This window comes from Balaenoptera acutorostrata, chromosome 8 (genome assembly GCF_949987535.1).
Source record: "Balaenoptera acutorostrata chromosome 8, mBalAcu1.1, whole genome shotgun sequence".
In the NCBI taxonomy this organism is placed as follows: Eukaryota; Metazoa; Chordata; class Mammalia; order Artiodactyla; family Balaenopteridae; genus Balaenoptera; species Balaenoptera acutorostrata.
Window position 1 is genome coordinate 66,294,155 of NC_080071.1, and position 22,839 is coordinate 66,316,993.

Genomic DNA, 22,839 nt, shown 5'->3' on the forward strand with positions numbered 1-22,839 from the left:
GATTTCTAGGTGACTCCAAAGGTCCCTCCAAGCTCTAAAATTCTCATTCTATTTAAGTAAAGTGCAGCGGGTGGGCAGACTGCTAAGTGAAAAGTTCATAACTCGTCACACAGTTTAATTTCTAGGCTTCCAAAATCAACACTTCAAGTTCTTAGTCAATTTCCAAAAATTTACTATGTAGAAACAACAGTTCATTTTACCAGCATTTTTTCCAGAGCATTCACTGTCCCAACTGAGAAGCATCTTATTTGACTTAGAAAGAATTAAAACTTTTAATCTCCAAATCCAATGTATTTGTCATTGAAAGAACATAGAATGGTCAGGAAAGAAGATTAGAGGTCAGTCAGTGGCCTGGTGTAGATTCATTTTCTAAAAAACAACACATACCATTTATTTGAAGAAGGAGACACCCGTTCTTTCAATTAACTGCAAGATTTCTCTCTTTAATATCCTACTAGCAAATCATAGACTAAAACTGTCTGAAACAATTCCCCATAAAGATACACAACCTGGGATTTTACTTAATCACTGTGAGGTTTTCAACCCGAGGGGGAAAAGTGTGTTTTCTTAATAATGACCGTTAGAAAAACACATTTTTTGGAGGAGGCCAAACCTGGATTCTGACAAGTGACATTATGAGGAGAAAAATAGAGTTGCAAAGCAGAGACAAAAAATAATTAATTGAAATAACTAATTAGAACTTATTTACATATTATATTTTCATGTACTTTCAAACAGACTTTTCAACAATGTTTCTAAATTAAAAGGCATTTGTAGTAGGGAACACTCCACATGTAGGATCAAAGCAAAAACATTCCTCTCGGTCTCTTTTTGAAACTTTTCAGAGAGTGTATTCAATTCATAGGAACAAAAAACTATCTCACAAGAGAACCCACTGGCCTTTTTTTTTTTTTTTTTTATTGCTTCCCACCCCACTTCAAATCTTTAATGAACACACGCTCTGAAGAGCTTAGCTTCCCTTCTGATACACTTTGGGAAACAAATGTCACCATTTAACCAAAATCCTATTTGCTGCTTGTACAGTCCATTTCCCAAGGGGCCTTTCACTATAGACACCCAAAAGAATCTGTTGCTGGGGGTTGAAGCAGAAACGTTGGCGTAATTCTCGACAAGGGTACAGTCTTTCTTCTAACGAGGGTACCTAGTTAGCTCAATTGGCTGCAATGAGATGTTACTGAAGCTGAGATCTTGAGGAGAAGCCAACCACCTCTCTCTACTTCCTGGCTTCCAACGACAGCCCTCCTCCCCACCCCCGCCAGCAGGTGGAAAATCCATGGGCACAACAGAAACGTAACAAGAGCTGTGTCTGTGTCCAGGTGATTCTCTCTCACTAGGGAAAGAACGCACCCAATACTTCCTAAGTGTGGCCAGCCACGCTACCCCCTCCACCTCATTTGGTAAGGGAAATCCAGGACTTTGTATTTGGAAGGAAGAAATGATCTAAGAAGAGAACAGGGGCAAATAGAGAGAAGAGAAGGTGCCTTTCTAAAAGAGAGGAAAGAAGAGAAAGAGAGTGAGAGGACAAATTTTCATTTGCTCTGTTAAAGTAGACAAAATGAAACTGGGAAGTTTCGATCCCTCTTCTACCGTGCACGCCGGGTTAAGGAGCAACGGCCATGGGAGGGGAAGGGGACGGCCCTGTCCCTGCCTCCCCCCTCCCACCCAGTGTTCTGGTGGGAGACAGTGAGCTGTGGGGAGCGCTGGGCAAATGTTGACTGAAGGCCTGGAGTCTGATCATGTGCCCCGGGGATCAGATGTTCCAAGATGAAGGAAAATGGAAATGCGGATTTCAATGACTTCTTGTTTTACAAGAATTAGGGGGGAAAGTCATAAAGAACTTAGTTTTCCTAGCTTACAGTCTATAACTATTGGCTCATTAAGTATATGTTGAATAAGTACTTTTTAAAATAAGGTGTCAGATGTTAAAAAATAAAATAAAATAAAACAAGGTGTCATATTGGGTATACAGCAGAAAATTCTGTTTAATGAGCCTAAGATTAGCACAAAGCTGGGCACGGTGTTTAAACAAAGGATTGTTGGACACAGGGCAGAAGGAATTTTTGCAAGGTAGCTTTGGTATCCACTAAGGGAAGTTGAAGCAAAGCAAACCTGGGCCCCAGACTTGCATCCTCCTCTATAGGAGGGGAAGGAGCTGGCAGGTGAGACTGATCACACGTGTGTTCACAAGTTAACACAGGTGGAACCGAGGCTACATAATTCTACATAATTGTAACAGGAAGAGGGCAAGGGTGAGGGACACTGAGAAACACCTACTTAGAAATAAGTGATGCAAAACTTTCTCCTGTCTCAAGCATCCAAGTTACTCTACATCTTTGGGACCAGGTGGTGACCCATAAAGTAGGAGACATCTACTTAGTCATAAAATCAATTAAGACACGAAGTATTTGACATCTTAATTTTTTAATTTTTAATTTTTTTAAAAATTATTTTTGGCTGCGTTGGGTCTTCATTGCTGTGCGCGGGCTTTCTCTAGTTGCGGCGAGCAGGGGCTACTCTTCGTTGCAGTGCTTGGGCTTCTCATTGTGGTGGCTTCTCATTGCGGAGCATGGGCTCTAGGCATGTGGGCTTCAGTAGTTGCGGCACGCGGGCTCAGTAGTTGTGGCTAGTGGGCTCTAGAGCGCAGGCTCAGTAGTTGTGGCGCACGGGCTTAGTTGCTCTGCGGCACGTGGGATCTTCCCGGACCAGGGATGGAACCCGTGTCCCCTGCATTGGCAGGCGGATTCTTAACCACTGCGCCACCAGGGAAGTCCAAGACATTAAGTATTTGGATTGGGGAATCGGCACATGAAAACAAATGCCTCTGAGTATGCGTTTTGTCTGTTATGAGGAAAATAGTATCCACAAGCATCTCAAATGGAACTAAAGGAAGAAAACAGGAAATCAAGAGAAATCAATTGTGTTCTACCTCTAATCGCTCATGTGACGAGTATGTCACACTGCTGGTGGTCTCTTTGGTATATGGTCTCAACTTCGGAGAGCAATACTTCAAAATTATTTTCTCTATAAGGTTTTAAGTCCTCTGGTAGGGAATTCTCTTCCCAGGGGGTGAAAACTTCAAGTTTGGGAGGGAATACACATACTCAAATACAATCCTAAAATGTACTGACTGGTTGCTTCCAAAGCTATACTGAAATTCATTTCTGTTCATCAGAAAAGAATTTTCTTCTGGTGGGCTTCATTTTACGTTTGTCTATAAATGACTTTCAGGGCAGTGAGAGATTGTAAAGAGAAATTGTCACTCATTGTTGATCAAAAGTTTGACTCAAAAAGCTGGGCTACACAGTCAGATGGCTGACACGTTAAAAAGTATAAGTAACACTCGGAAGGAAACTGTTCCTACAGAACAGTTGTGTGTGTCAGTTGTGGCTGACACACATTTAGGATAATTTAACGTGGCACTTGTAGAATGGACCGTAGCTGTTGCTAGGACAGCTATGTCCTTAAAAACATAAGTAAATAACTCCTCTGAAGTTATGGATGTACCTAATTAAGGAATTTTCCTTTCATTACAGCAAGATGGCAAATGTTAGGCTTGTAAAGTATGAGCACTGCGCCTGGACACAGTGATTATTCAGTGGCACATTATATCTAGAGAGACAGACAGAGGCAACTGAGACCAACAGACATCAACTGTCCAAGACAGAGGTCATCTACAAGTATAATCACGTGTTGCTTGACTATACTTGCAGGACTACGGCAACCAAAGAAAGATCTTTAAAAAAACCTAATCTGAACACTAATTGGTTTAAAATTTGAAAGTATTCTACAAGCTGTTAGTTGAGGTGTTTTTTTTCTCCCCACAATGAATATTTAAATTGCTAAGTCAGTTTCGACTTGCATGTTGTATTAACAGCTAGAGGTGCTATGTTTAAGTAAGAAATGAAGAGAAAAATCATGTCAGGTAATCACTGCTGACTGAAAATACAGGCAGCACACTGGTGGTCTCACAGATCTGTCTCATTTTGACAATGTTTGGATGGAACAGACGCAGGGACACCCCTTCTTCCTGTCTCTGACCACTCTCCAACCTCCTTTCTAGTCGCGACCCCTGGGACCCTCGCCATCTGTCTCCGGGACCGGCCAACACCGTTTTTGGTGGTTAGCTCCTTAATGCCAACCAGATTCGTCAGAATTATTCCAGAGAGGTAGAGGCCGCTGTCAACTGACTGGTCAGCCATCTGCCGGCCTCCTGCACCCACCTCTCTTTGGGCCTCTAGTTCCACTGCGACGCTGGGAATTGGCTCAGGAGAAGCACGAGGGCACTGAGCGTCTCTTCAAGATGCAAAATTAGTGTGGCGGCTGCACCCTCCTCCAGAACATGCAGAAGCCCTCCCAAGAGGAGTGGAGTGAAACCCTGGAGAAGACCCTGAACTAGGCCCTGTGGGATCTGCGGGCCCTGGGTTCTGCTCGCACAGACCTCCATCACTGTGACATCCGGAGAGCCACTTCCTAGATGAGGAGGTGAAACTCATCAAGGAGATGCACTGCACGTGACTAACCTCTGCAGGCGGGACTGGGTGAGCATCCCTTAGAAGGCTCACCCTCCAACAGGACTAGGAGCCTCCAGAGCCCAGTGGACTTTGAAGGACCCCTCTGCATGCCCCTGGTGTCAGAACTTCTGCCCCCTGAGGCCACTAGGCAGTTTTTTTAACCACCCTGGAACCCTCTCCCGAGCTGTGGACCAAATGGAAACAATAAAGCTTCTGCAGCAAAAGAAAAAAAGAAAAAAAAATAGAAACTAAAGACTTTCTGCTCTTGCTAAACTCTATAATGTTTATTTGTTTAATTTCATGGTATGTTGTTATTAAGATTATAAATCGTATGAAATAAATGAATAAATACCAAATAGACTCCAACTCAAGTTGAGAAGTGTCAAGATTTATTGGTCTTTCAGGTAAACAATGATTGAGAACCTAGAGTCAATATTTAGTCAAAATTTATCTTGAAAGGCAATAAATCTTGATTTTTGCTAAGGCAAGTAAGTAAATATGTGCACTGTTTGAGAGATTCTGACTGCTTTTCTATCTACTAAATAGCTACAGTGAGTTATAATGATCTGTGACACGGATTTCCATTTCCAAAGAAATGTTCTGAATTGTTGAGTTACTTTTAATTCTTATGATAAGATGCTTCAATACCAGTATTTAGAGTAGTGTAAGATAAGTTTAATAAGAAATGTTATAAATTCCATATCTAGTATATTTAAATCAGTCTAAATTTAGTATTTTTTTCATACTTGTTTTCCTTTTAGGGTTTCTCATTAACTTCTATGCCTGTCTGTTCTTTTCCTAAGGACTTTCAAGAAAATGGTAAGAAATTTAAAATGGAAATAATACATAAATAGGCAAATGGATAAACAAATACTAACATAGTGCTTACTATATGCCAGGTTCTGTTCTAAGCACTTTACATACACACACAAACACACACACACACACATACTCATTTAATTCTCTTATCATTCTGTGAGGTAGGTATTATCCCCATTTTACAGATGAAGAAACTGAGACAGAGGGTGATACAGTAATTATGTCCATGGTTGTACATCTAGTGAAAAAGGTAGGACCTAGATGAAACACCTGATATGGCACTTTATGAGGAACAACAATGAACTATATAGGTGAATTTCCACATAGCTATCTCCATACGGAAGATATCACATAAATTGTCTCCTTGTGGATGAAAATATGACAAGCACAGAAAATATGAATCAATTATACACAAGAACACAATTTAGTTCATCAATGCATTCAGCCTTGGACCTCACAAGCATCAGCATCTCCTTTGAATATGAAGGGTGAAGGGGGGCAAGAATACAAATCTGTAAGGTGGCAAGTAGAAGACAGTAAGAGATGAGCAAAGGAGGAAGCAGTCACTCTAATTGTAGAGATCGAGGAAGGCTGTGTAGACACAGGGGCATTTGAGCTGGGCCTTGAAGAAAAAAAGAGATTTTGGAAAAGGGAGGCTCAAGTCAGAAAAATGGAAGCTCATTTGGAAAACATTGACTATTCTAGTTGTCTGAAGCTCACTGTAACTAGAGGGGTGTCGGGAAAAGAGCTTGGAACAGTAAACTGAACATAAGACTCCCGAATGCTCAGGGCAGAAGTCTTTATTAATCAATACGGGATGAGTATTAACGAGTAAGATACAGGAACAGCTAGAGTTGTTAGAAGCAGAACAGCAATCTGCGCTTTGGAAAGATTAATTGGCAAGAAAACACTGGGAGGGGAGAGAACCAGTCGATAAGTTACTGCCCTGGCCTGAGCTTGGGTAGGCAGTGGGCTTGGGAGCAGGTAGGGGGAAAAAGAAGGCAATACTGGGAGATAAAGTGCAAACGATTTGGTAGGCGATTCATGGGGAGAGCATGGCAAGGGGATTGTCAAAGAGGCCCATGACATTTTGAGCCTGTGACCGTTATATGAGAAATCTATCAGTCAGAAGGGGCGGGTGGTTTAAATGAGAAAATGCTGTTTGAAGCATTAAATTAAAAAAAAATAGTTCAAAAAATCTGAACTGGCAGATCAATTAACGCTTAAAACTCAGCCGGTTGAGAATAATTCCCCTTTATTGTACAAATCAATTTGAATTCAATCTTCTGTTACTTGTGACTGAAAGCATCTGATATATTTATACTGAATGTTGGTCGGTGAGAGTTCTAGTACTTTTACTTAAACCTACCCATTAAGAGGCTGAGGTCTCATTACAAACCATTAGGTGGTACGAAATAATCAACATGCATTTCAGTAGAAGACACTTACTACTTTATAAAGAAGTGAGGAAGAGGAGACATAGTTGGTTGCCCTTGTTTCTTGGTAGCACAGTGGTTCTCAACCAGGGGAGATGTTTGTCCCAACAGGGGACATTTGTAATTTGGGACATGTTTGGTTGCCACAAAAGGGTGAGTGGGGATAGCTACTGGCACCTAATGGATGGAGGCCAGGGATGTTGCTAAACATCCCTCAATGCACAGGACAGTCTCCCACAACAAAGGATTATCTGGCCCCAAATGTCAATAGTGCCACTGTTGAGAAACCCTGCAACAGCACAAAGACAAGAGGGCAAGATAAAAGGTCCGTGTACTGACCCTACTTAGTCACTTTTCTCTGCAAGCGATGGATATACCATCTATTATGAGGAGGAAAAGCCCTTTCACCAGCTCTGCTTTCTTATCTAAAGAAAATGATTCATGCTGCTAGGTTAGTTTAGACAAAAGAGGTGCCTCCAAAGAGAGGCCTTGTCCACACTGCACCACCATCTACTAGACTACCTGCGAGTAACATCTGCTCCAAGCCTGGGGCTCTTCTCTTCATAAATTAATCCTTCTGGTGAAACACTTGCTACCAATAACCCTTACTTGAAAAACAATGGCAGAAACAGAAGGGGCCAAACTAAGCTGGTTATTTTAGACATGCAGGCTGCCGGTGGTGGAATAATGCTCCTGTGTCACAGCTTACACACCCCCCCTTCAGTTCTATCTTAAACATGGAAGTACCAGGATTCCATCTGGCACCCCTGCAATCCTAGACAGAAAAGGGAGGTCAACCTTACCACCCTCAACATTAACAAAGCAAATGTTGGGCTGAGCAACTTGGAACTTACATGTTGAAAGCTTTGGAGGAAGACATCTTCTTAAGTAAACTGTCTTACTGGAATGTTCCTCTGAACCATATTAGAGCCTGAGGCAAAAGGAAAAATCCATCATACTGATCCTATCTCTATTAAAGATTTTTTACTTGTTCATCATGGATTTTTGGGGGATTAATTTTGATTTTTAAATAATATTACATTAAAATAATATTTATCTTGGTTACTGAGGGTTTAGTTTTGTTTCTGTTTTTTTTTTTTTGGCATTCCCTTAAATTCTGTGCCCCAAACGAGCACCTCACTCTCCTCACCCTAATCTCAGCCCTGCTCTGAACCCTTTTTCCTCACATAGGATCCATCGTGTGTCCCAATTATGTTCTTTCTACAGTGATTTCCCTTGGTATTTAACATTATATTAAACCACCACTAATTCTTTTCGTGATTCCCCAGTTGCACCTCTATTATGATTGCTTTGAAAGGTCAATAACCTCTTATTGGCTTGGAAGTTCAGATTATCTTTTTGATTTACTTGAAAAGCACCTGCCTTTCCTTTCTGTTCTGGACCTTACGTTTCCTTCCAGTGTGTATACAGACGGCTCCACGTACATCAGCCTCGTCTGGCCTGTAGCTTCTGTCACACACACTGTCTCACCAGGGTCCCCTCTGACTTCTCTTCCACGTTACTCTCCATTCTCAATGCTTGTTTGTCTCTCCTTATTTTGTGAGAGTCTCATCTCTTTGAACTTGACAGTATCTTTAAAACACAACCTTTCCTCTTCTTTGCTGAAACCTCCGAAGAAACCCTGACAGCATCTCTTAGAGTAATTTCTACTTGAGCTATTTTAGTAATGACAACAATTTGATAAAATTAAAGTCAGGAGAGTGGATCCGAATAGTACTAGGAACGGCCTCAAAGTAAAAAAAAAAAATCACTTTCATCAGCTTCCTTTAAGTCCGCGCTGAATTCCGGCATTTTCGCCCCACACCAAATCCTTTATGTTCTAGAAGATTTAGGCACTGCCTTAGTCTACTTTCTTTACCTACTCTTCCCCTTATGCCTTCTTTGGCCTGCTTTCCAACTTTTCCTGTCTCTCTAAAAACACAGGTTTGCAACCGCCACCAAGGCTGATCTTTTAACCATATGTTTCATACTTGAAGAAGACAGGTTGCTTGTGTCAGGATATTTAGAGCTGGTAGGCAAGACACAAAGAAACACCTACAACTCAGAAGCAACCACAGACAGTACATAAATGAATGAGTGCGGCTGTGTGCCAATAAAACTTTTATTTATGGACACTGGAAAAAAAAAAAAAGCACACAACACCTTCAAGTAGGAAACGTCTGTTCCCTGTCTTCATGTGCCATTTGAGCGGAACTTCCTAGAGTAATATTCCCAGCTTCTTTCCCCATTGCTTATCCAGCGCTCCTCACAGATAAAAAAATGAGGTATCTGACCAGGGAGTTTAGAAGAAGGACCTTGGCACGTCAGCTGGCCTGCAGGGAGCAGTTTTTCTGTCTGCTATGGCAAGAGGACATGGCCTTAGGGACTCCAGTTGTGACCACATGAATAAGTCTATCTAATTTAAGGGTCCACTATATAATATTACATGTGATCTATGAGCGATGCATGCGCTATCTTGATCCCCATCCTCCTGATCCCTAGAAGCAGAATGAAGAAGCATGATTTATTAACCCTGTAAAGCCTCTATACGGATGACGGCTCAGACAGGCAGGATCCAATGATGGGAGTGGGCAGGAAAGAGGGAGGTAATCAGGAAACCAGAGCATGCCTGTTGGTGGGTGAAGATCATTAAGAAGAGGGTCATACAGGACAGCTGGGCTCAAGGGGTAGCCAGGAAATCCCCCACATTATTGGACACCTTTTACTCAGTTAAAATTCTTCATCCTAACAGCAGATGAGAAATATCATTTTCCTATAGGTTTCCCATCCATTTTTAGGTCACAACAAGACCTCTCTTCATCGAAGAGAGAACCTCCCCCCCCATGTTTTCTGGGGGTAAAATGCAGTGATATATAATATTTGGCACTTTGGGTGCAACTGACATTTTGTAACATTTGAATTGTATATAGTCAAGACAGTTTCATCGTCCCTCAAGTTGTAGTGTCAAAGATGCTGACCTGCAAGGCTGTGAAAAGGCTAGCTTGAGGCTGTAAAATAAATCAGTAGCAGGGCTGTAAACAGAAGACCAGGCTCTTGTGCTCCTAATTTATTACTTATCCTACTGAGTCTGGATGCTTCCCAGCCACCAAATCATGTGTCTATTATTTTGTCTGGTCTCTAAAACTCTGGGGGTTGAGAAGAACATCTTTATTGGTAAAGGAAGAAAGAGACCAAGGCTTTCAAACTAAGTCTATCCTCTGTGTCAGAGGTATGGGCCTGGTGATTTAAGGGGGAAAGTGATTTTTAGCAAAGCTTTTGGTTCAGCCCCACATGATTTATTTACATTACTGAAAAAAATATGGACAAGACACAACCTTTGGCATACCAGGACAGACCTGGTTAGAATGATGATGACTATAGTTGATAATACTGTACTGTATACTTGAAAGTTGCTAAAAGAGCAGATGTTAAAAGTTCTCACCACCAAAAAAAAAAAAAAAGAAAGAAAGAAAAAAGTAACTGTGAGGTGATGGATAGGTTAACTAACCTTTTTGTGGCAATCATTTCACAATATACACATATATCAGATCATCACATTGTACACCTTAACATTACACAATGTTACTTGTGAATTATGTCTCAATAAAGCTGGATTTAAAAAAGAATGTGATTTTTCACTCTTTGGAAACTGATACAAGCCTACATGTCTTTGGTTTTGGAACCCTAGCTCCCATGTCTAGAAGTTGTGTATAGCATAAACTAGATTATTTTCAGTTAAAGGTAATACATAAAATTAATTTTGTTGATCATTTTTATTTATAGCCATTTAAAAAGGAAACACTCTACTTTAAACCAAGATATGAGAGTGGTACCTACCTGGGTGAGAGAGCAGGAATCACAAAGTCACTGGACATGTCCATCACCCCACCACCCTGAGCTGGGGCTCTGGGAGGGCTGTAGCCAGGCTGGGCAGCCCAAGGCCAGCCAGTTTCTTATCTGCTTCTGAAGCTGATGAGTTCCAGAGAGATCCAGGAAGATACCGCCAGAAACCTCCCCTCCCCTGGCAGATGCAGTCAGTGCTGGAAGGCACCCACCAGGAGCTCACCAGAAATGAGGGGACAGGGTCAGCAGGCCATACCTTCCTCACTCTCTGAGGGGCAACCACAATGTCACATCCTCTTTTCATCCAAGTTCTATTTTTGCTGTGGAAATGGCCCACTCAATATCCTGAGCTGTTGTATCATAAAAAATTATCTGGTCTTTCTTCCTAGTTCCTGGCAGGGAGCTTCTAAAACCCTTGGAATTTCCTCAGTGACACAGGTATCTTTATTATCCATGAGCCCCTTGGATCACAGTTGAGTTAATGCTAATGAAGTAAGTCCTGGTGGACCACGAAATAGCTTCAGGATGGGGGGTGGTCACCAGAATGATCAACCACAGGATTAGAGACTTGGGACTATGAGCCTGCCTGACCTCTGGGGGAGGGAATGGGAGCTGGAGATTGAGTTCAATTCCAAAGTCAATGATTCAATCAGTCGTGCCTATATAATGAAACCCCAATAAAAACTCTGGACACTGAAGCTCTGTGGAACATCCTGGTTGATGAACACATTGGTGTGCTGAGGGGTAGATGTGCCCTAATTCCACAGGGAGAGGGCACAGAAGTTCTGTGTTTGGAGCCCTCCCAGACCTTGCCCTCCGAGTCTCTTCATTTGGCTGTTCCTTATTTGTATCCTTTCTAACAAAGTTGTAATAATACAGTCATTCCTTAGTATCCATGAGGTGTTGGTTCCAGGATCCCCCTGTGGATAACAAAATCCACAAATGTTCAAGTCCCTTATATAAAAGGGTGTAGTATTTGCATATAACCTACACGCTGCCTCCCATATACTTTAAATCATCTCTAGATTACTTACAATCTCTAATAGAATGTAAATGCTATGCAAATAGTTGCTGATGCCCAGCAAATTCAAGTTTTGCTTTCTGAAACTCTTCTGGAGGTATTAGATCAGCATGATAGCAGAGGGAACTAAAAAGGTCCTAAGTTAGTCTGAAGGGTTGGTTGGAGAGGGTGTTCTTGAGAAAGGAATATTTAAGTAGTGACCTGAAGAATGCATTGGGGGTAGTGGTGAGGGTGGCAAGATTCCAGGGAGAGGCAACTGCACATGGAGAGGCTCTGAGGCAAGTGGGAAGGAAGTGGTACATTTGAGGAACAGAGTGAAGTCAGTGTGGCTGGAACTCAGTGTGGGAGAGAGTGATAAGAGGGCAAGAGTTGAAGGTTAGGAGGTGGGCAGAGGCCAAATCATGGGGGAGGGGTCATTGTAAAAATGCTGGTCTTCATGTCAAAAGAAGCGGGAAGCTACTGAAAAATGGTAAAGAAAGGTCTACCAGGGTCAATCTGAATTTTAATAAGGTCATACTCACTGTAGTTACGACAAGATTTAGAAAAGGTTAGAATGGAAGCAGGAAGCCTGGTTAGGAGGCCACTGTAGTCACCTATGTGAAAGATGACCAGGCTGGGAGCAAAGAAGGTGAGGGAGGTAAAAGCTATTTTCAAAATTCAAATACTAAATATGCTTATCAAGTATAAAATAAAAACATATCATTAGGATGTCTTAAAAAAAGAAGCCAAAATGTGGGTCAAGGACTTGAGCTAATCACTTCCTTCATTTGTATTCACCACTGGGTAGAACCCTAAGAGAACATCATTGTAGTTTCCAGAATATAATGAGGCTATGGAACCCTAGGGCTTATCAGCAGGTTGATACTAAATGGTTAAAATGTTGAATATATGTAGAAGAAACAGTTAAAGGAAATGAGCTTATATAACCTAGAGAAAACTGAAATATGACTTGATCCATTCACTAAGAACATTCTATGGGCTAGGCTGGTGGTTTCTCAAACTGTGTATGTGTGCAAATCAACTGGAAAGTTTGTAAAATCTCTAGGCCTGATCCTAGAGATCCTGACTTCAACAGGTCTAGGAAAGGGTCCAACCAAGGCTCCCCACATCAAGCTCATGATTCACGATGCACATGGTGCTCCAACCACAGTCTGAGAGGAGCTGGGGTCCTGCCCTCAAAAAAGTGAGACACAAGTCATAGGACCATGGGTCCAAGACAGTGGAGGTGGGTGTAGTCAAGCAGGAGGAATGCTCAAATTTACCTGGGGAATTAGAGTGGGGTTTGGTAAGAGTGGTCAAGGAAGGCTTGGAAATAAGTCTTTAAGGGTATAAAGGATTTTTCACACCTACAAGTCTTCAACAAAGCACAGTACAAAACTGTACCCAAACACTGGCTGTCACCCCTGATCTCAGGGCACAATGCTTTGTAGGCCTGCTCCACTTTTCATCTGAAACATGTAAAGGAGTTTCATGTTGTTTTTTATTAATATAATTTAATTAAAACATTTTCTATATTAGCATATTTCAAGGTATAAAGTCTTGTCTACAGTCATATTTTCTTCGGCTAAAATGAACTTTAGTTTATCCCCATGCCTCAATTTCTGGGACTGTATGTGGCCCATGTCTGTTGAATGAATGAATGAATGACTAGATGAAAATATTAACGCAAGAAATAAGTTGGTATTAGGATATTACCAGATTTCCTTATCTAGGGATGTATTTTTAAAACGGCAAGTTTTTCACTTAAGTATGTTTCTACTTTTAGGCAGTATAATGGATTTTAGAAAACCTCTCCAGTAGTTCTTACTCTTAGGACTTCATGAAAAGCTTAGTTTTTCAAGGAACTTAGCTAGAAATTAAGAGAACCTACCCCAGTCTGTCCTAAAACCACACCAAGACCAATTTCCCTCCTAATGAAAGGTCAGTAAATAGAAACTTTTAACTCAACATAGAATCCAATAGTATATTAACACTTACTTTAGAAGTTTAGCCGGAAATGAACACATGATGAGAACAATGTTAACCATAAAGGAAGCTACAAAAAGGGACAAGAACTTTCCAGACCAAAGTATAGCAACAAAGACTAGGAGAAATGAACAGCTTTAAAAAAAAAAAAAAAAAAAAGATAGCACAGCTATGGCCTATGAAGTTCAGGAAGGTCTATCAAAAGATCCCTATCTTCTGAAATTCAAAATGATTTTATTCTTCTGAAACATATCAAAGACCAACATGTGACTTCTATGATGAGAATACCAGGAATAAATCAAAAAAGCAAATTTATATCCTATAAAATCAAACGGCCTACTTATATAAAGTGATCAAATCTCTCTGAATTTTAGGATGTGAAATAGTTCAAAACCCAAATTATATAACATTTTTCTTCTTCCGTAGTCATGGTACTATTTCAGTGTGTATTCACATTCTTCATATACATTTATTTTTATTTAAAATGAATTTCCTGGACCTAGAAACTTAGACTGCAAAAAAGTAGTTTATCCAATGCCAAACATCAGAGTCAATAAAAAAAAAAATTCTCATCTCCTGTCCTCTTAGTCAAGTGATATTTCTAATGTTTTAAATTGTCTTACCCACAGGAAAAAGGTATTACTTATTAAATGAGATTTAAATGGAGGACCACATTAATCTAATTTCCCCTAATCTTCTATAGACATTCAAAGAATCACAGAATGAGAAATAAAAAAGGGACCATACAGAGCAAAACCATCCCCTCTAAAATATCCCAGACAAATGGAAGTGTTGGAAGGAAACTCAAAGACCTTCATGTGCTATAGTTACTTATTTAATTGGCTTCCAATTTTCAAGTTCTGTGAGGACACATAGTGGGATTATCTTGTTCACTAAACATCAAGCATAGTGCTTAGAACATAGTAGAACTTCAATAAATATTTGCAGAAGGGCTGAATTAATAAATCTCTTCATCCTGCAGAGGAGAACACGTAGCTCAGACAAGTTAGGTGACTGGCCTTGAGGTTCTTCTGGTCTCATTGGCCAGGGCTCTTGCCACTCTACTCATTTTCACCCATGGCCATCAAACCCTCTTCAATAAGGGAAAATCCATTCTACTCTGGGCATTTCTGTTACTTTGATCCAGTGGAATTACCCAAAGTAAGTCTATTTTCTCTTCTAAATGGCAGCCTTCAAATAATGTGGAGACGACTTGTGTCCTCCCTATTCCAGGTGACATTTGTGTGGCATGGTTTTTAGTCCTGTCACTATCCTCTCAGGTGTCAATAGATGTGGTTGTTCGTTCTTCCAGAGCAGCATCCATAACTGAAATCTCCAGGTGTGGTCTGGCCACAGTGAGGATGCGTTCTCTTCTTTCTGGACCTGCTTTGTGAACGCATTTGGTGTAGCCACAACAGCACAAATGCTGGCTTCCCCATGGCTTCATCTGCATGCCCACATGAGCAAGAGACCAGAAGAACCTACCTTCTATATTTGCCTTTAACTTTCTGAATATAAGTATAGTCCTATCTATTAATCCCTACTAAATTTCACCTTGTTTGGTCCATTCCTCTAGCTTGTTTCAGAATCTCGATTCTCTCATTCAACATACTAGCTGTCCAACCTAGTTTTGAGATAGCTGCAAATTTGATAAGTATGCCTATGATATTTTTATCCAGGTAATTATTGTCTTATGTGGGCAAATAATAAAAATAGCTAATCCTTATATAATAGCACTTACCATGTGCCAGGCGCTGTTCCAAGCCCTTTTAACCCATTTCATTCTTACTACAAACTTCTGGGGTAGATGTGATTATTTTCTCACATCTGAGATTTTTAAATGGAGGTACAGAGAGGTTAAGTAACTTACCCAGAGTCACAGAGTTAGTGAGTAGCAGATCTAGAAACTTAGCCAGTCTGATTCCAGAGTCCTCGCTCTAATTACTAAAGTATGCTGCTTCTCATTGTTATCATGACCTTTACTGACAACATTCTAGGCTGAAAGGAATCCATTAGTCAATAATCCTTGGGTAAAGCTGCCAATCATTCACCATTCACAAAATGACGTAACTAAAATCTCTGATAACCCAAGTTTCTCTGTCTTGAGGGTTTTGCCAAATGCTTTTCTGAACACTAAGCATGGATCTGACTTAACTGCCTAGTAATCCCTCATTTTTCCTTTGTGCATTTTCAACCAGACTATAAAGTCCTGGGGGTCCAGGCCACACCTATGCTTGTCTTATATCTCCCATCGCACCTACTACCTAATGAGCACATAACAGAAATTCAAGTTTTATCTTTGACAGATGGTACTAAAAGCTGAGGCGATGTTCCCCTGAGATTAATTCTGCAGGAAGTAGGAGGATAAAGTTTAAAATGCGGAAGTGAGGAGAGACACCCTTTAGCACTTGAGCTTTCAAGTTCTCTACAACAGGGATTCTCTGACATGAACTCAGACATGGATGTATGGGTCTCCAAACCAGTGGCCATGATGCCTGACCCCTTTGTCTCTCAGTCCCCCCCATACCCTTTTTTGGGGGTAGTTATTCTAGATGTCTTTGAAGAGCACAGCCTGCACCTCACTCCCACTTAGATATCCTGAGGTGCCCGGTAGAGCATGTGTGTGGTGTACATGAAGGGTTTAATAAATGCTTGTTGAAATAAACCCTCCACTAAAACTCCACTTAAGGATTTTACTGTCAGCAACCCCTCCATGGTCATATTCAAGGTTGGGGAAATAAAACTTAGCCCTCCAGCATGCACAAAAAACTAACTAACTAGAGATTACTTCTCTGGGAGATAACAATCAAATACACTCAAAAACAAAATAACTTAGACAATACAAAGTGAGAAGGCAACAATGGACTAAACAATTCTCATTTATCCAAGCTATTTATATGTTTTGAGGGGCATAGCTGAGTCTTCCTTAATTGTTTTTTTCTCCTCCAATTGGCTACCTGCCTATTCCTTAAGTCAAATAAATCTTCACTGTATCACTGTCCCTAATAAGTGGGAGGCAAATTTGAAAATAGTAGTAAAGATAGGAATTGAAGATATCATGGAAAGTCAATGTCTTTTTATTTCTGTCTCTCATTTCCTTAGGAGATCTAAGGAAATCTACTAAAGGATACCCTAATTTTTCACACGGGAATCAAAACAGATTTTTGGCTATGCTAGAATTTGCTTTTTCAGGAGCATGAGTTATAAGTTGTATAACTTTCCTTCTTGGCACTTGAAAACCTACAGACCTTTCTTTACCTAGACTCACATGCATAATTAGTTCCCAAATTCAATTTCTCTTTTTCTTAAGAATTGCCATTCTGCATGATTTACTCTGAGGCCAATAAGTAACTAACTATGCCCAACTCAGAAATATTGCTTACTTCCAGACTGGCAGCTATTTAATGAATAATTAACCACTCCATACTTTCTATCAGGGATGCTTATATTACCAGGGTAAAGGTATCCTTTATGTCTAAACGATGTCATAAAACAGGCCTTTGCCAGAAAGACGCCCTCATTTATCACATGAAATGCCATGTGGTATTAACAAGGTCGATACTGTTTGTTTAATATATTTTGCTTTCATAGGGGCTTGAAATGATTTGTTTTTGCAGCTGTAACAGAGTTAAATTAGGGATTTAGCTTCAGCTTAGCTAGTTGGGCATATATAACCAGGGGTTATTAATTATCTGCCTAGAGGCCTTTGGTCATCTTCCCACAATTTACAGCAATCTTGGGGTGCTGAGTTACACCACAAGCAGCCAGGTTCTATCTTAAAATAATCCATCTTGGCTTCTCAGGAACTGAGGGGAGATTAGATAATTCAAATTTTTATTTCTTATTCCACAACACCTCCAAAACACACACACATGTAAATGTTATTAGTGCACAGCTTCTTAGTTGAAAGACTAGCTTCAGACATCCGTTCCCACAAATGAGAAACTAAAAAAACAAAAACAAGAACACTTTTCTGACCTTAAAGCACCAATAATCAGCCCCCTTCCCCTTTTCTCTCTTCTCACACTGCTGTTCTGCCTTCAATGGACCAGGGGGAGAGGAGGAAATTTGCTCCAAAGATAAATTTGTCAAAAGCCTGCACTACGATCCTCATTCCTCACTACCTGCTTGTGAATGTCGGCTGGGAGCAACTGCTGAGAAGCTTGGGGTGCAGGGGTGGCGGGAAGCAAGGGGAGAGAAGAAGGGGAGAGAAGGGGCGGGGCAAAGAAAAACTGGAGTGCAATGCAAGCAAAAAGGAAATCTCACACACACTCACACTCAGACACACACACACTCACACTCAGACACACACACACACACACTCACACTCACTCACTCAGACACACAAAGAGAGGGAAAAAAGGCTCCCCCCACCTCAGGTCCTAACAACATACTTCTTTATCAGAGGTTCATTGTCAATCAATTAGCCGAGGCAGCAGGGGTCTGTGAGGTGGGGGGCACCCGTGGAAACAATGGGCAGTCCTGTTGTATTACTATTTAATCACTTTTGCTAAATAAATAGAGCAGCCCCAAGGTGCTGTCATGTCAAGGGAATTTATAACAAAAAAAAACTTCATTTTTCATTGGTCATTCCTTTTCTCCCTTCAGGACAAGAGAGGGTTATTACTGTAGCCTTAAGTTCCATCTTTGTGTTTCTTGCCTTTGATTCCCACTCGGACCCTGCCACTTTCTGGCACTAATTTGTCAGGCTGAACAAAGAGAGGATTTGTACCTCCTGTAAGGTCTCAATTAGGAATGGCTTCTGCTGTATTATGTGCCATTCAGAGAGGACACAATGCCGGTAATTACAGGAATTTGCACTAAATGGCTGAAGAATTCACAGCAAAACTCTCCCCCCCCCACCTTGGGCTTACCCCTCCCAAGGGCTGGGGGGAAAAAAAGGAAAGCAAAATGCTCTGAATGCCAGAGAGATGTAATTACCAACAGCAGTCCCAAGAGGTTAAACAGCAGCCAAAGGAGTAAAACCATAAAAACTGACAGTGTGAAATGGTGGAGGGGATCCCCTCAGCTCACTGTTTTCTTGCTGTCTCTTCCGTTAACATTTCAATTTCAGTTCAGAATCAGGAACACTGCCCCACAGTGGGCTGTCCGATTTCACCTTCAGATCACAAAGCAGTAAGACTCTTCAAGACCGGAGCTTTGCATCTCTTGTAGCATCTATAAAAAAAGGTCCTGGGCCCTTTTATCATAATACTCAATTGCTAGGTTTCTTTTTGTTGGGAAATTAGAGGAAAAAATCTGTATGTATTAGTGCCAAGAAAACCATGCATCTATTGAGGGGAAATAGATATGTACACATGTCTAATTCCAGAAGAAAACCGGGCTACTGCCTTATAATTGAATTTATACAGCATTCTGTGAACAACCTCATTTAGAACCACTTACAAGTACATACCCCATAAATATTTTAATAAGCTGCACAGTCATTTGTTTTAGCATTAATATTTTAACACTACAGATGCCCCATTGCTAAACATAATTTTGAATCCCAACCAGTGACTTCATTAAAGAAGCATTCCTCATTTTCTGCTACCGATGTGTTTCTGTAAAGCTGTACTAAAGCACCAGCAAATTAATTGTTCTTAAACACCACTTTCCTCACATGCTCCTCTGCTCAGGAACGTTCTGGGACTTCAGGGTCAAACATGAAGTTCAACCTTATCAAACTGCCCTTTTTTTTGTAGGTCAAAAATGACTGTCTGCAATTTCACAGAGTTCCACATGGTACCACCGCTGACAGCTCTCTCATCTGACCTGTGGGCCTAACTTCCGCAGCCCTGCTCACAGCTGCCATTTGGCATTGGTGATGTGAGTATCTGATTAACGTCTGTTTTCCCCAGGGGACTGCAAGTTCCATGAAGGCAGGGACAGGGACCACGTCTGCTTTCTCGCAGCACTGACTCGTCCAGGTAGGTGCACCTGAGTTTGGGGCATGTGGTCAGAAACTCGGCCCACAATAAACGGTAGAATGAATGGAAGAACTTAATTTTCAAAGGCATGTTCTCAGGAATAAGGAGCAGCAAATATAAAGGCCCTGGAGGCATGAATGACCAAGGTAGGTTCCATAACAGCAAGAAGACCACTGTAGCTGGGTTTCCTAATACAGGGCAGCCATGGATCTGGAGAGGAAGCCATGGAACAAACCACACATAATCAAATACAACTATAAAAAGTTCAAGCACGTGTTAAGAAATACACAGTTATGCACAAGCATGTATTTTTAAAACCGTAACCTCAGGCATTTGGGGATGGTCAGAGTCCATTTTCTCTGCAAGGGCTCTTTAAGTTTCAGAAAAGGATATAGAAAATTCTTCACCTACAGAAAGAATTTAGTGAAGTGAGGCCAACTGCACTATTTTGTAGATTTAAAAGCCAACATTTGTGGCTCCCCCAAATAGCAACTGAATGACATCATGATAAAGAGCTGCTCAGTGCAATCTTCCACTTTTTAAGTTTATTCATCAAAAATATTTAAAGGGGGAGGGACTAAGTGGACATAAATACTTGTAGTCTAAAGAGGCTCACTTAAACCATGAAATACTGTGAATTAGCTTCTCCCTGAAATGATAAAGCCAAGATTCAACTAAAAACGATTTACTGGACTTTTTGACAGTTTGGGAGGTAAACATGCTATACAATCAGATTTTTCACTGAATGTGTGTTTTTAGGAGGATGAAAAGTTAGGGGATACAAGTACTAAATGAATAAACAGCTGGTTTAGATTACCTGTGTTTGTGAGAAACATAAATCAATTTTTAAAGTTCCATCTGCTATAATAATCTTTGATATAATAAACAGCCTCCCAGATAATTTAGAAAACATTCAGAGGTTTGCTTACCAAGTTTTGATATTTTTCTTTTGAGACTCTGCCCCCTACAGGAGATGAAGTATTCCTACCTGAGGTAGGAAACCGGTATTCCTGGCGTGCTTACCCATAACCCACGTGTACCATAAAGCAATGGAGCGCAGCAGTTTCTGATGGAAGAGGGGGCACTGAAGTGAAATTAAAAGTTTCTACTTGAGAATCAGCCACACTGTACAAATTAGGACTGACTTCTCCCCATGCCGAACGAGAAACCTACCTGTGCCCCATTAGAACTCCAAACCAAAGCATGAAGGTAAAAGCCGAGCAGCAAAGGAGTTTTAGGCTACATTACCCCTGTCTCCTGGGTTCCCCATTACCACCCATCCCCAACCTCTTCTCCAGCCAGCTATTCAGTGAGCACCTGATTCACACAGCAAAGGGCAGCATTCTAAAACATGGACCCTAAAGCAGCTGCCCCAAGTTCTATCCCAGCCCATTATGTGATCCTTTTCCTACTCTTTTCCACTTAGCTTCCTTCTCCCTGTCTCTCCTACTCATCTTCCTATGCCTTTTTCCTGTTTTCATTTCTCCAACTGCTAGATGTGGTGGACCTGCTGAATGGTACCCTCTACCTGCATCTCTCCTTCCTCTGAGTGTTAGAAATGCTACTCAGGTGGTACAGAATGTGGGCAGGGCACACTCCATCAGGAAGCAAACTTAGGAGAGGAAGGTGAAGTAGGAGCCCACAAAGGGACCATCTTTTCTAACACCTGAGGCTTTTCTTGCCTCTTTTACTAGAAAGTTTCCCGATTCATACTCTGGTCTCTACCTTGAAAATTAAGCTGAGCTGTTCTCCCTGATTCCAATAAGAAAGCAGATTTGTTGCCGCTCTCAGCAGTCTGAAGCCACAGGAGTGTACCATAATTCCAGCGTGTCCACAGAGTAAGCACTTATAAATTATTGTTGAATGGCTGAACTTTGAAATATAATATATGCACTAGTATAATAAGACACTGAAATGTCAATAATTTCTAAAAACTGTGCTAAAGCCAGCATCTCCTTAGTTCAAAAGCATTTTCCAAAAGTAGCTGGCTGACTTAACACAAGGTCACTCATGCCTGCACACATACGGCCCTCACCTAGTACGGCTTCTTTATCGGCTCGGGGTTGCCGGTCTCTCCCATCCCACCCTGCAAGTGTCTGCTTCCCAGTTACCGAGGCCCTCCAGACAAAGCAGGGATGATTTACTTAATCTCCCCTTTGGGTAAATTATTTTTCACTAGTAAAGGCGATCATCATAACTAACTTAAATTCAAAGTTTCACTGTGCCACCACTATTTGGCTTTTCAATGCAGGAACAAGCACGAAATTGAAAATTTGGTCTTGACTGGTGGCGCATTTCCTGTTCATTTCTAAACAACATACTTAAATCTGATACACTTGAATTGAAATTTTCCAAATCAGGCTTCCAATTAAAGCTACCTTCATGGTAAATTTCTTGTGACAAACTGTGGGGTTTACTGAAATAACTTGATTTCATTTACAGGAGATATACAGACTTGGTTTAGTGCGGGTTGTCTTCTTTCTGGTTTACTGTCTGGGGGAAGGTGAGAGGAATGGTGAGTAGGAGAGAGAAGCAGTAACAGGGTTTTAAGAACTAACAGATGACTGCCTTGGCCTCCACCTTGTGTCTCACCCTCCACAGCAGTTCCAGTAGCCTCAGGCTTCCCCAGGATGAGGCACCGGCCCATCGTGACTCAGAGGTCATCTGCTGAATCATCTTAGACCTGCTCTGAGCCACCTCCAGGTTTTCTGTCAAGGCTGACTTTCTGGATTCTACCTTAACAGGGTTTGACAAGGTCATGATCAATGACAGTTACTGACTACAGACATTTTCCTCGCCTAAGGAGTGCTAGTAGTCAGCTTTGGGCTTGAATGTCTCTTAGGAGACAATCTCTGACATCCACGTTCCCAGTGACCTTTATTTAAGAAGGCAGAGGAAATGTCATCACAGCAGACTCAGGAAGCCTAAATTCTAGCCTGGTATGCTTCAGCCAAGTCATTCTGATTCAGTGGGTAGATCAGAGCTGCTTCTACTTACTTCACCAGCATGGCATGAAGACGGACAGATGGTTTAATATAGCAAACTCCTAGGCCGCGACAGTGAGAGGCCCGCGCACCGCGATGAAGAGTGGCCCCTGCTCGCCGCAACTGGAGAAAGCTCTCGCACAGAAACGAAGACCCAACGCAGCCATAAATAAATAAATAAATAAAATTTTTAAAAAAAAATTAAAAAAAAAAATATAGCAAACTCCTTAAAGGAGAGATGCCTTCTAAACAAGAGGTAGCTAGCTAGGACTGGTCTCTTGAGGGGATTTTTAAAGGGAATTCCAATTG

The 22,839-nt window shown here is 41.2% G+C and overlaps 1 protein-coding gene across 8 annotated transcripts in view; it reads right to left on the reverse strand.

The window, feature by feature from the left end:
• The window catches only part of PLEKHM3 (pleckstrin homology domain containing M3), a 189,953-nt gene that overhangs the window by 121,155 nt on the left and 45,959 nt on the right, over positions 1-22,839 (reverse strand). The gene's annotated exons all lie outside the window — the stretch shown is intronic.